Genomic DNA, 13,903 nt, shown 5'->3' with positions numbered 1-13,903 from the left:
AAATTTAAAATAAAGGAGGAAAGATTTTACAATGATGCCTTCATAACTATATTCTTCTTAGGTTTGTCTCTTCCAGAAAAAATAGCTTTTCTCTCTTTAAATTAATTACAAGCATGTTTATGAAACATAATCATTACCAGATACTGGATTTATGTTTATGCCATGCTCAAACAATCCACTGCCAGCTGGATGTCTTCATGTGTATTTCTAAAAATTTCCTTTAAATCTTTTCTTCCTGCAGCTCATCACTTTCATGAAAATGACTTCAAACAGCCTTTCTCTAACTGACAAGCAGCAACAGCAGCATTCAAAGAATATTTTAAGATATTAAAGTACATCAGTCCCAGGATTGCTGGGAAACTGATACGGATTGGTTTCATATTCAATGTTTAGCCTAAGCAGAAAAATAATGTCATTTACTGCTGCAAGTCCCCCAGGAACTCTGCACACTGTGCCCAAGACTGCACTTTTCATTAGTGCTTTTTGCACACATTACAGATCCTGCCAATGGAGCACTGGAACAAGTATTAAACCAAAAGCTCTGGAATGTGCACATCTGACAGGAACAAATTCCTGGAGATCAGTCACTCATACACAATCAATACATTCATGTCATTCAGTCCACTTTAAAAGGTATTGGAGATTACTCTGATTTTTTCCACCAGCAGGACAAACTGCTGGTCTGAACTGTTCAAAATTTCAATCTCCCTCCTCACGAAATGCCAAAGCTGGTACTGAATTAGGCTGAAAGTTCACTTACAAAGCTGAACTCTCACTCCAGAGTTCAGGTACTTTGTCCTTTCTTTTTTCTGGAACAAACACCCAAAGCTTTTAAAAACATGTCAAAACAGTTCCCCCTGCCAACACACACACGCTGCCATTTTTATCCACACAGATTCACGGAATTTTGTGTTTCGTGGAATACACCCACAAAGACAGAACAGCGCAGAACAAAGTCCAGAATCCATTTCAAACTAAACACTTTTGTCAGTAAATATAAGCTTGAAAAGTTGCTTAGAAGCAAATTTTTCATCTCTAACACAAAAAGATCAATGACCCATTTAACTGTGGCCTTTTCTTCTCCCATACAGAAAATAATTGATCTAATATCAGTTGGGTGACCAATTCTCTGGAGGAAAAACAGAAATTCAAACCAGACAAATTTCTGTTGTGATCTATAGCAGTATTTTTTAAAAGTAGCTTTTCAGAGCTGTAAAGTATAAATATGTACCATTCCTAAATTAATAAATAAAGCTGTGATCTATGGAAATATGAATGCAGGGCATGAGCTGGGATCAGTGTAAGAAGCCAGGCAGATCCCTCTTACATCTACAAGGTTAGTGCTTTTCCTTCACGTGTCCTTCATTTTACGAGATCAATGCCAAAAAACAAACTCCTCCCTAAGACAACTGACAAAAATTAAAAATTAACAGAAGGAAATGTCAGTGCTCAGGAAAAAAAACCAAACAGGAAAAAACCAAGTGAAACACATACAATTTCTGCCTCTGTTGTTCTGATCTTGAAGAGTATTTTCTGCTTTTTTCCTTTATTTATCAGAAGTATTCTGTTTTTAATCACTACTTCAGCCTTCAGGGAAAAAAAATAACATTGGTTTCCAACAGGTGGGCCCTACAGTAATGAAGACATAAGCAATACAACCCTCACCCTGCTTTGGGACTTGACTATTTGCGAGATTATTATCTTTTTGTATTTGAAAGCTGCTGTCAGATGAAAACTCTGGCTAGTAACCACAAGCCAAGGCAGACTCGCTGGCTGCAGCAGGCTGTACTTTGGGCTCTGCTCAGCAGCAGTTTGTCACCAAAACAATCTGCACCTTTGACCACCCTGGGCCTGCTCTCTGTTGGCTCTAACAGCTCCAGGCTGCTTTTCCCAGCCAATTCCCAGGAAGATCTGTTTGCTTTGTCCTCTCCACACAGATCATTCCCATGTCAGTCACCTGTTTCTTTCCACGGTATTTCCATGAAATTCAAATGTGGCGCTCCAAGTTTCCCTACAAAACCACAATTCCTACATTGGAGAAACGGGAGCACTGAACACCCTGCATCTAAAAGAAGGATACAGAATCTAAAGCTTTGTTTTTCCTAAAGCAAAAAACCAATCCTAGGTAAAAAGAAAAATGCAGCAGGTGTCTCTAATCAGAGTGTTTTTAAATTAGATTTAAGTACAGCTACAGAGTTTATATAGATTCACAAACAACTTTATGGAATTGCTATTGGAACAGTAGGAAAGGGAAAAGCAAGCAAGGAAAGTGCTCATACATTTTGTACAACTTTTGCTTACAAAGCACCTGAACTCTGCCATGGAATAAAACTTCCATTTTTCTTTAGCATAATATTTCATATTTTTTTATCTAATGTGCTCTTAACATTACGAAGACTATTAAAGCTGAAGTGATATTTAAGATGTGCTCCTTTCTTAATTCAGTGGACTCAAACTCATTACTAGAAACAAAAAGCACTGAAAACTGCTTTTTATAGCTGACTGTGTCAGAATCACATTATGTGACACTCCTGTCACTCAGACTTCTTGTTTCTGTGCCACAATGTTAAATTCTTCTCAGGAGAATCCTCCAAAGGGAGATTTACAGAGAGATCTCTTTAACACTGCAGACACAAGTGGGACTACAAGTGTTTTGTCCTTCTTTACATGGTCAAAACACTCTGCACAAGCCTTTTTTCCCCAAATCTCTCAATCAAGTGCACATACCTTCCCAGCCATGTGCCTGTTTGCATTCTGCACTTGCTCATGCCCCAATTGTTCCCAGTCTGAAAGCCCCAAACTGTGTTTGCAGTTGCCTGGAACTCATCCACTTTACAGCAAGGACGAAAAAAGTTACTCAAATGTCAGCAATCCACCAAATGCCCTTCCCACACGAGTTCTCAAGGATTAAACAAAAAAGTGACTGAGAACCTCGGCACAAAGAATGCCTGGCTCTGTCCTCCCTCAGTCCCGTGTGGAAATGGAGCAACACTGAGAGAACAGCACTGAGAAGAGCCCAGATTAAAGCTCTGGAGAAGGGACAGCCTGAGGATTGCCAGAGAAGCTGCTGGAGCTGTGCTCATGTGTGACTGCACACACAGAGCCTGCAGGGAGCTGTCACACAGCTCTGCAGAGCACAGGCAATGCTGCATTCCTGCACACCCAGCAGGATGCACTGCCCACAGCCTGGGCAGCCCGCAGCCAGGGCATCGATGTGATGGTTGTGGGCTCTGTGCCAGGCCTGCAGTGCCACGTGGAGCTCAATAATGGCACTCCAAGAGCCTGGAAACACCATCCAGACGGGCAGAGGGCAGGGCACGGGGACACCAGCACCCAGCCACGCTCAGAGGCGGCCTTAGAGATCTTCTGGAGATGAAACAAAGGATTCTCCATTGTATTGTGTAACAAAACACACCTGGGAACAGCTGGAGAGATCCTTCCACAACAGAATGCCTGGCAGCTGTAACAACTTTATTTTATTGGTTTGCATGCACCTGTATTTGCCAGGAAAACTGAATAAAATGGCAAATAAAAATGGAATGTACTTAAAAATTTAGGACTGTATGCAACAAAAAATACTTAAGACTATGTCAAACATTTACTGTCCTGAGAGCCTCCAAATGAAATTATGCTCCATTTAAACACTATCTTATTAAATATACCCATGAAATTACAGTTCTGGTCTGGGTGGGTTTTGTGTATTTAACGAAGTGCCATACCAGCCTTTTTGTTTGAGAGACAGAGTTTGAAGATAATGTCACAGACATGGTTTATGTTAGGTCTGGATTATTCCCAACAGACCTGAGTTGGGTGGAAAGGCAAATGGTGTCTGGAGGGGACAGGTAAATATCAAGAGCCAACGTTCTAAACTGAGGAAGGGCTTTTCCCCTGCAGAGTAAATACCCAGGGAGACTGACTCAAGTGAGAGCTTAAGTTAAATGTACACTGATAAAGCAAATCCTGTAACAACTGTAGCTCCAGATCGATTTGGTAGCATTTTTCAAAAAAAACAAAAAGTGAATTTCAGCAGTAGTGCAAGAGCTGGGCTGAGCTGAGTTTCCCTCCCTGAAGGAAAGGTCCAGGCATCTCCAAAGAAAAAGAAGGGAACAAGGAGGAAGATAACAAGAGAAAGTTATTTATACCTTTAGTTATCCTTTCAGCAAATGAAGTCCTATGACAAAAGGATGAAGCACATCATCTGTGGAAGACAAAAAAAGAGGGTATTGACATTTTATAGACAAACATATATGTGCACTACATACCAAATAAATAACAAAAAAAAAATCACATCAGTGCTGAATTATCATCCTTCTACTTTTAGAGTTTTCAGGGTCTTCCAATCTTTCATTATTTTGTGCAGCATTTCAGTGTAAGGACACAGAGTGCAGGACAACCAAACGTTACCCAGCTCAACAGCATTTCATGACAGAACACCAAAAATCTTCTACAAGGTTTTTCTAAAAACTCACTGAAGTGAAAATTAAACAAGAGTTGAATACTCCCTTCTCCCACGTCAGTTCCTCACTCAGACAAACACCTTGCTGACTCACAAAAGTTGCCAAAACTTGGAGACAAAACAAACAAACAGTAGCGAGCAGCGAGGCCTCTGCAGGCTCTCTGTATCCTGCATACAAGCACCAACTGTAAGAGGAATTCCTAGGGAGGCTGAAGAGATCTGGGTGGGATCATCCCCCACAAAGCTTTCTCTTCTCCAGACCAAGAAGTCTCAGCTTCCTCATGTCTTTGTAAGAAATATAAGAAAAAAAATCAAGAAGAGATCCTATAAAGCTCACTTTTGGTTAGAGGTTTGGTTGTGTCTTCTGGACAGAGCAGATGGGGGAAAAATTAAAACAAATAAATAAAAAGAAGCTGCAATAACTTTAAGACAACAAACTCTCAAAAATTACCAAGAAACCAGATGAATGCTTTGGGACCTCCACCTTGAGCCATTTTCAGTCATTTAAAAAGTAAAACCTGCTGACATCTGAACTGTGCATTTACCCAGCTTACACCTAGCACACCTGTCTCCAACAAACACTAAGGAATGTGGCATATAAAATACTGTAAATACACCTTCCATCAGGGAAAAAGATAAGCGGGGTGACTGGGGAGAAAGAAGGAATTCTGGTTTCCTCACACCAGAGAGAAAGGTGAGATCCTCAGTTATAACCAAATACAAGAGACAACAGTGAGTCAAAACTGATGGGGAAATTGCACTCACAGAATGAAAACCCAAAGCATTTCTACAGTAAAATCAGCAAGAAGGAAAAGAAAGCTCATGCATAAATCAAGAAGAGACAGCACAGCACAAAACAAGTGGGATGGGCTGAAGAAGCAGGTGCAGTATTTCTATCTGCCACCAAAGCAACAGTTGTAAGGCAGGAAAAAATTCTTATTTTTCTTGACAGATAAAGAGACACACGACAAAAAAAATCAGTAAGAACATCTGCTAACAGAACTGGCAACAACGAGAGTTTAAAAGAGTTGCCAAAATGCCCAGCTGTTACTGCAGATGTGAGATTCAATTAAACCTGACCAGGATTGTTCACCCAAGACAATGGCAGAGCAGAGGGAGAAGAAAATCCCTCTGTCCTGGCATCACTCATCACACTGCAGTGTCAAACCACTGCTTTGGAAAGATTCTGCCCCAAATCTACTCCTAAAATGCACAAAGAGCCAGGACAAAAGCTTGGGGCTTGGGTTTCAGTGTTGTCAATCACTGCTGCAAAATAGATATTGATGATTATAGAAAATACACCTTGTATCTGAGATAAGGTAATCACAAATGTCAGAGATTTCAGGAATCCCACTTCTCTGTGTGATATTGTGCCACCAAACCCCTGTCTCACTGTCAGGGCATTCTTGCTGTTTGCTCCAGTTTCTTTGGGTAGATACAGCATTTCGTCACTGCCAGTGCTGACAATTTACTCCCAGAAAAAAACATTAATTTACTATAGTGTGCAGGAATAAAAACAAAAATTAGTCAACATCAGCCTGGCCTTTTAAAACTAGGACAAAACCTCATACTCCACTTATGAGGGAGCTACACTGTTAATCCCTATCTTTAAAACTTACATTGCCTATTTTAAGTCTCCACATGAGAAACTGAGGACAAAATAATCAATATGCAAAGGAACCTAAAATTAAAAAGAAGAAAAACTCTGCCAGACATAAAATAGCCAAACAAAAGTGAAAGAATCTCTTGTAGTCACAGCTACAGTATTATTTGTGCTGACACAAGAAAAAACATTTTTCAGTGTAAGATGGTTTTAGTGTCAATCTGCCCAATTTTGTTGAAGGTTTTCTTCAGCACATACAGCACTCTGTAACAGAAAATCATTCCAGGTACTGTCCTGTAATTCACCATCACAAGGGCAGATCTTACTGGAATAGGTAAAAATAGCAGCAGTGCACATGCCAAAGGACAGTCTTTCCACTCCAGGGGCAGTGCTTACATTGCAACATCAGCTGGCTCTCTTTTTATAACCTCACCACTGCCAGCGAGCCAGTTACACAGGCAACTTAAAAGGCTGCAGAAATCCAAGAGTGAGCTGTGCCCTGTTTGTGAGCTGAAATCAATCCCCTGCATCCCGGGAGCCTCTGCTGCAGCACTGTCATTGCCTGTGTGAGCTCTCTACCTGCACCAGAGCACTCAGCACAGGGATGATGTCACTCAGAATTCAGTGGATTTCTTGTCAAATGTCAGCATAAAATTAGAGGCTTGCACACTTTGTTGCTCCTTTTGGCTGCAGAACACTGGAAGCTCCTTAATTTACTCCATTCTCTGCCAAGCACACGACCCATCCTCTACAGAACTCCTTTTATCCCATTTCTGCAGGCAGCCAGCCTGGAACAACCCCTCCCCAGCACTGAACTCCAAATAGGTTTTTTTTTTCCACATAAAGATAACACCCATCCCAACCTGAGCATTCAAACTGTGAGCCCGGTGATCAAACAAAGGCAGAAATGTTGTTTTACCAGAAGAGACTCTGCTCCACAGCCAGCAGCTTGACTTGCAGGTGACCAAAAGTGCTTAGCTTTCTAATTAGGCCCAGGGAAACCTGCACCTCCCACCTCAGCACCACAAACAGGTTCCTGCCTGCTCCTCCTCCACATCGGCATCGATTGGACTCCCCAAAGCCACTGCAGGCACACGGGGAGGGAAAAGAGAGCTTGGGAAAACAGGGAGGCACTGAGCTGCCACAGGGCTCTCACACTTTTTACCTCAGTCTAAGAAAAACTGACTGATCATCAACACATTTACCTCCCCTTCAACCTGCAAGCCCTGGAATAATCAGAGATGTTTGTTATTTGCACCCTGTACTGGGTGCTTATTTAAAAAACTAAGCATCAGTCTCATGCAAATTCAAGAGTAAAGAGTTTCGACACTTCTGCCGTACTTTTAATGTATGAATTTTGTAACACAAGTTCCACAAAAAAATCCCAAAATACATGAAAAATCACATCAGAACTACACAAGAACTGAAAAAATATTTTAATGGGGCTATGCAATAGATTAGATCTGAAAGAATTCCATTTCTATCAGAAATCATCAAAATAAGAAAAATATTAACCCAACAGTAGTCTTGGAATTAACAATTACTAGATAAGCTCTGAACTTCAGGAATTGAAAAAAAAAAGGTCTTCTTGACTGTGAAGGTGAAGTCACATCCTGAACCATAAATATGAGCAACTTTTAGAGAAACTTTAGAACAAAGTTTCTAGAGCAAGGTTTAAACAAGCCCAAGTTCCCATGTATCAAAATACACCTTTGCAAGTGAAAGCTGCACAGGTAATTACAGGCACTCTTACCTCCAAATTATGTGGAATTAAAATCCACTTTACTTTCTCTTTTACAAGAAACTTTTAATAGTGTACTTTCTATGGTAATGATTTGGAAACAATATAAATAGCATTTTTTGGGTAGCAATAAATTAGGAACTTAAGAAAAAAATTGAAGTATGATGAACTAGTATTTTTCCTTCCCAGTAACAATTCCAGTCTAATGGTCCCTCCTCCTATATCTGCTCTGCTTTGCAGGATTCTCCCTCCGTGTTCCTAAATTTCTGCAACAATTCCATAAAAACAAAAGAGAGTACACACATCTTCACCTGCCTCACTGTGCTCCTTCAGTTCCACCAATAAGGCCTACATAAAATCTCACGGTTTTTATACACAAAGAAAATCTGAATAAAGAAAAAAGAATCTTAATTTAGTCATCTCTGCTACAGGTAGCGAGTAAAAAGAGAAGTGCCTTTTGGGGTGTACTAATAGACTGAAAAACCACTATAAAATACTGAAAGTATTACCAGACTTTGAGCAAACACTCTTAAATGGCTGAGAACAAGAGGGATATACAAAAGCCAGCACAAATTACTGGTAGAGCTGACAGGGACATACACTGGAATCAAACTAAAAGACATTACAGAAAAAGGAAAATTGGTCATGTGTTAAAATATTTCAATATATACCTTAAATGTTTTCCCCTACAGAAGAATTGGAGACATCTTTCTTCTAGTTCTGCACTACCCTACATCTTCCTCTAGGTAACCTCTCAGCTCAGTGCTCCCAAAATCCTCAATTTCAGAACTCCAGTTTGTTCTACAAAAAATTCAGCAAAAAAGTTCAGGCAAAAAGTTTATGTAACAGAAGCCTGTAATGGGGGCTCAGAGCCATTTCTGACAGCCCGAACCTCTGAGGCAGCTTTAATGAATCTGGTTAACCCCACGCCACACCCAGCTGCGAGTCAGGGGAGCAACCTCGCCGTGCCTGTGAACTAAAAATACACCCGTGGCTCGAGTGAGCGCGGTGCTGCGTGCGGCCATCGGAATGCCCCATTCATTAATTAATTCATTAACGCCCTTTGTCAGCTGCTCCTCGCAACTGCGGCGCTTCGGGGGCACAGCAATGGCAGGAACAGAACGGGACTGAAATCTGGGGGGAAGCAGCAGCGCCCAGAGCAGCATCTGCGGAGCCACGAGACAGCGAGGCAGAAGACACAGGTCCCACCTGGGATCTCCAGACAGGGCCCAGCAAACACAGACCTTCCACACTCACCACACGCACAGATGATTTGCAAGGCAACTCTGCAGCTCTTTTGCCTGAAGAGAAGCAGCTCTGGTTTAACCGTGCTGCTCTCTGCTCCCATTTGGAGCAGCACTGAGGCAGAGCTGCCACGCCTGCACCTGCAAACAAACCCTGCGCCTCCCACCCTGCTGTGCCACACAGCTCCAGGGTTCTGCTGGTAACATCTCCCATTCCCCAGAAGAGAGCACAATACACACTTCAGTCACATGGACTACATCCCTTCAAAGCCTGGCAGCAGGAGACTTCTGTAAACATGCTATTTATTAATTATCAGTTCTAATTCCTAGCTCTGAAAATGCTTTTCTCATTTACAAATGACTCCAGAGCAGCACTGTGTTTATCCTCATCTGCTGCGTGCACTGCAGCATTTCAGTACACAAGATGACCATATTCTATTAAACTGTAAAAGGTCAGTACACACTGCTGCAATAAAATCAACTTTGTGTAAAACAGATGACATTTATAGTACAAACACAATATTCAAGTCACTAAAGGAATAAACGTGCGCCAGCTGCTTTTCAAAGCAAAACCCTTGTTTACAAAAAAACAGCGCACGCAGCAAGAGCCAGCAGAGCTGGAGAATTATTCACAGAACTTAGGCCAAAAGAGACTTTCTTTTCAGAAAAAAATAAGAACATTACTAAACATGGGTTACCCATACAGAATAAATTGTATGTACTTCACCCTCTCTCAAAAGCCATGAGCTAATGCATGCTCATTGCTAAAATACCTTGGTAATTTGTCATAAAGTCAGAATTTTTAGCCAAGTCCCTACTGTTACATCAACTCCACTTTCAATTAATTTGTAGAGTTGACCAAATGTTTCCATAACCTTAGTCAATATAGAGTGGATATATTCCATACCAGAAAACACCAAAGGGTTTTGCATAAGCAATTACACAGGATCAATCAAAATCGGTACAGTGTAGATGTAAACACGTCTGTTTACAAATTAAACTTATGTGAAACACACTGAAATCATGCTTCAATCACAGTGCTTGAAATTTGGTAAATCACAAGTTTTCATCTTTTTTGACGACTTTTGTTGCTTCTCCAAATAAAAATTACTTTAACTTATGCAATTTGATGGTTTTATTATAAATAGAACACCAAGGACTATTTTTCATTACACACTCTTTAGATTTCTGTGTTTCTAATTTAGAAGAACTTATTTCCAAGAACTTATTTCTTACAACACAGTCATCCTTCTCAATCATTCATTTGCACACAGTGGCCAAACACTCATTTGTTTCCTGCACTGCCATGGAAGTTTTGGAAATGCAGCAGCACAAACCCCGTTGTCCTTGTTCCTGGGGCCACTGGTGGTAGGTGATCATGACACCCAACTGTCCTGCCTCTCCTCCAGCAGTTCTGGGGAATTTCTCCTTTCTAAAGCTAGCCAGAGGCACAAAGAACAGGCCATTCCCACAGGATATAGAAACAGGAAGCCTAAGTATGGGGGAATTCCTTGCTCTCCATCAGCCAGGGCATCACAGCAGGAGCGCATTCCCAGCGAGGAGCCCAGATCCAGGCACGCCCTCCCTCCTGCCCAGCCGGCAGCCCGGGGAGGCAGGACAGGAACCCCGGGAGCTCGGGGAGGGGAGGAGGAAAACACCTCGGGAGCCGAGGGGAGCAGGAAAACACCTCGGGAGCCCAGGGGAGCAGGAAAACACCTCGGGAGCCGAGGGGAGCTGCAGGTGTGACAGAGGTGTGGACAGGGAATGGCTCTGGCTGCACAGGGAAGGACAGGCTGCACAGAGACACCCAAATATCAACCTGCACTCCACTGTCCAAGTTCATTTGCTCTCCTAACTTAATCAGCAACATAAAAATAATTTCAACATCCTGTATCCAGAACATCAACTCCTGCACTGAAACCATGACTGAAGCTCCTTTATATACAATAATTCAACCCAACAGCTTTTGGTTCCTATCTCCTACAGGAGCCTGCAAACCAACAGCTCTGCATTGAATGTTTTCCAAGAAGGAAAACTCGGTTTTCTTCTCAACTCCTGGTTTTCCAACAGCGCAAAGAGCCACATAAATAATCTGGGGGGAGGAGGGGAGTAGATGTCCCAGAAGAAATTACTGCTGATGTAGCGTACCAAGAAGTGCTGACCAATGATTTCCGTGGGTCATGTCTGTGGTTTAGAAAATGAGTTATTTTAATAAGATGTAGTGAGTTCAGGCCCTGAGACAGCAGTGACTTCATACGTAATTTGAACAGAATGCACGGTTGGTTAAGAATAAAAAAATGGAAAAGGAATTAAATTGAAAAAAATAGGTTCAGATCTTCTTTGGGAAAAAAATAAACTTTTTTCTGCCATTTCCAGCTTTTCCTTCATAGCAAGTTAATCAGCAGTGTTGCACAATAAGTTGCCCAGTCCTGAAGATACTAAGAATTGCAACAAACCATATGAAAAAAATATTCCAGGTCCCTGAAAGCATCACTGCCGCAACCAAACGATGCTAATTCACTTCTGATTTAATAATCTAAGATTAAATTGCTTACTACATTAATCAGTCACCATATTCATTTCATGAGTACACACAGAGATCCCTATGTCTTTCATGATTAATTGCAGCCTTAGGGTTTGCCTACAGAAAATTCCCATTAAGACAAACCAAACTAAAGCCACTTCCATTCTGAGTGGGTGTCCCCAGAAGAGATTTAAGTGAATTGCCTAGAATTAACTCTCACATTCACCAGCTCAGTCTCTCTCTCTGCACTGACACTGCAGACACGTCCTGAAGAATCAGCATGCCCATTCCAATGATATCCCAGTTTGGCACAATGCAGTGATCCTTCAGGCAAGAGCTGGAGCCGAGTTCTTCAGAACCATTAAAATAAACATCTTCAGATATTTTAAGCTGGATTCCGTTTTGGAAAGATTCTGAGTTTTACACCACTGTAGATCCTTCTGGTTCTGCACACCTCCAACCTGCAGCTGGAACACAAACTGTGCTGCAGCAATCCCACTGCAACTGGTTCTGCAGTCTCACTGGTCCAACTAAAGTCCCTGCATTTATGGATGTCACCCCAGGGCCAAGAAGGAAAACGACTGTACACAAGTCATTTGGCCTGTGACAGGCGAGATGAAGAAGGGACAGCAGTGGGACAGGCAGGTTATTGGTGTGTGCAGCCAGGCTGCAGATAAAGAGAGGCAGGAAACAGGACAGGGCTCTGCAGGAGCACCACTGCTACAGGGCAAGGCTGAACGGCTGACAAGGAACAGGGACACAAAACACTCTTCCTCCTGTTAGCAAATGTCTAACAGAGTCTAAGCTGCAAAAAAATAAGCAAGCAAGCAATTTGAACTGAAGAATGCCTGAGCAGAAAGAAATCAATTGTGCTGATACACCTAAAGGCATTTTCTATTCAAAGCTCAGCAGACTCTGGATCACAGGAGGGTCAGGCAGCCCCGCTGGAAGAACAGCAAGGACAAAGCTACAGCATCCCAGGGGGTCCTGAGGAGAACGGGCCAGCACAGCCCTGGCAGTGGGCACGACACGGCTCCAGGCTGCGGGATGCTCATCCCACTGCTCATCCTCCCCTGCTCAGGGCACAGCTCCAACTGTGCGGGATGCTCATCCTGCTGCTCATCCTTCCCTGCTCGGGGCACGGCTCCAGGGCTGCGGGATGCCCGCAGTTCATCCCCCCTGCTCGGGGCACGGCTCCAGGTCTGCGGGATGCCCGCAGTTCATTCCCCCTGCTCGGGGCACGGCTCCAGGCTGCGGGATGCCCGCAGTTCATCCCCCCTGCTCGGGGCACGGCTCCAGGTCTGCGGGATGCCCGCAGTTCATCCCCCCTGCTCGGGGCACGGTTCCAGCTGTGCGGGATGCCCTCAGTTCATCCCCCCTGCTCGGGGCACGGCTCCAGGCTGCGGGATGCTCACCCCGGGCGCTGCGGGCCCACCCGCGCGGCTCCGCGCTGGCGCTGACAGGCGACGGCCACGACCCAGCCCAGCTCCCCCCGACCCTCGGGCACCCTCGCCCCGCCCCAGCCCTCTCGGCACCGATCCCCCCGGCCCGGCCCGGGCAATCCGGCCGCGAAGCTCCGCGAGCCCGAAGCCGCCCCGTTTTCCTCCTCCTTCCCCAGTGTCCGCCGAGCAGCCGAGGCGGCGGCCAGGTCAGCGCGCCCGGGGCCGAGCCCGGAGCGGCGCCAGCTCGGAACGGAGCGCTGTAAAGAGAGGAAATACCGGGAACGGCTCTCTCGCTCGCCCCGGCACAGCCCTGCCACCCGTACCTGCGTCCCGGGCCCCCGGCGGGTCCCCCGCACCCCGGTCCCGCCCGGCGCCGCTCGTTCCGCGCCTCACAGAAAATGGCGGCCCCGCGCCCAGGCAGACATTTATCCCCGCCCATCGCCCGCTCGGCGCTCGACGCCGTCCCTGCGCCCGTCTGCCCGGCCGCTCCCGCCTCCCCGCCTGGCGCGGGAGCGCCGAGCTGCGGATCGGCCGCTCCGCCCCGCCGCCATTTGGGAGCGGCTGAGGCGCCGCGGGCTCGGCTGAGGGAGGACAGGAGGGGACCCCGAGGGGACCCCGCCGCCGCTGCGCCTCCAGCCCTGCCCGCCACCCGGCCTGGGAGTGCGGCATGAGCGCTGCCGCCGCGCCGGGGGCTGGAGCCGGCGCCGGTGGGGCGGCAGAGCCGGCTCCCCTCAGGGAACCGCAGCGCTGCCGCCTCAGCCCCTCACCCTCAGCTCCCGCAGCCGGCCGCCTCCCTCCACCCCGCTCCAGCCCTGCCTCGGCTGAGTCCCTCAGCAGTTTGACAATTAATTAGTTAATTAACTACCCCGATGTGTGGACACCGGCACCGGCCG

The 13,903-nt window shown here is 45.1% G+C and overlaps 1 protein-coding gene across 5 annotated transcripts in view; it reads right to left on the bottom strand.

Moving 5' to 3' along the window:
* Nucleotides 1-13,903, bottom strand: part of RAF1 (Raf-1 proto-oncogene, serine/threonine kinase) — a 61,918-nt gene that overhangs the window by 22,628 nt on the left and 25,387 nt on the right. For 3 of the 5 annotated variants that reach the window (XM_063411827.1, XM_063411828.1, XM_063411829.1), the window contains exon 2: nucleotides 4,143-4,198. The gene's annotated coding sequence lies outside the window, so the exon portion shown is untranslated. Of the gene's footprint in view, nucleotides 1-4,142; nucleotides 4,199-13,333; nucleotides 13,493-13,903 lie in introns of those variants that run through there. The other 2 variants (XM_063411826.1, XM_063411830.1) reach the window with 1 other exon arrangement.

Source organism: Prinia subflava, chromosome 14 (genome assembly GCF_021018805.1).
Source record: "Prinia subflava isolate CZ2003 ecotype Zambia chromosome 14, Cam_Psub_1.2, whole genome shotgun sequence".
Classification (NCBI taxonomy): Eukaryota; Metazoa; Chordata; class Aves; order Passeriformes; family Cisticolidae; genus Prinia; species Prinia subflava.
Note: the sequence above shows the minus strand (reverse complement) of the source record. Positions and strands in the feature narration are given on the sequence as shown.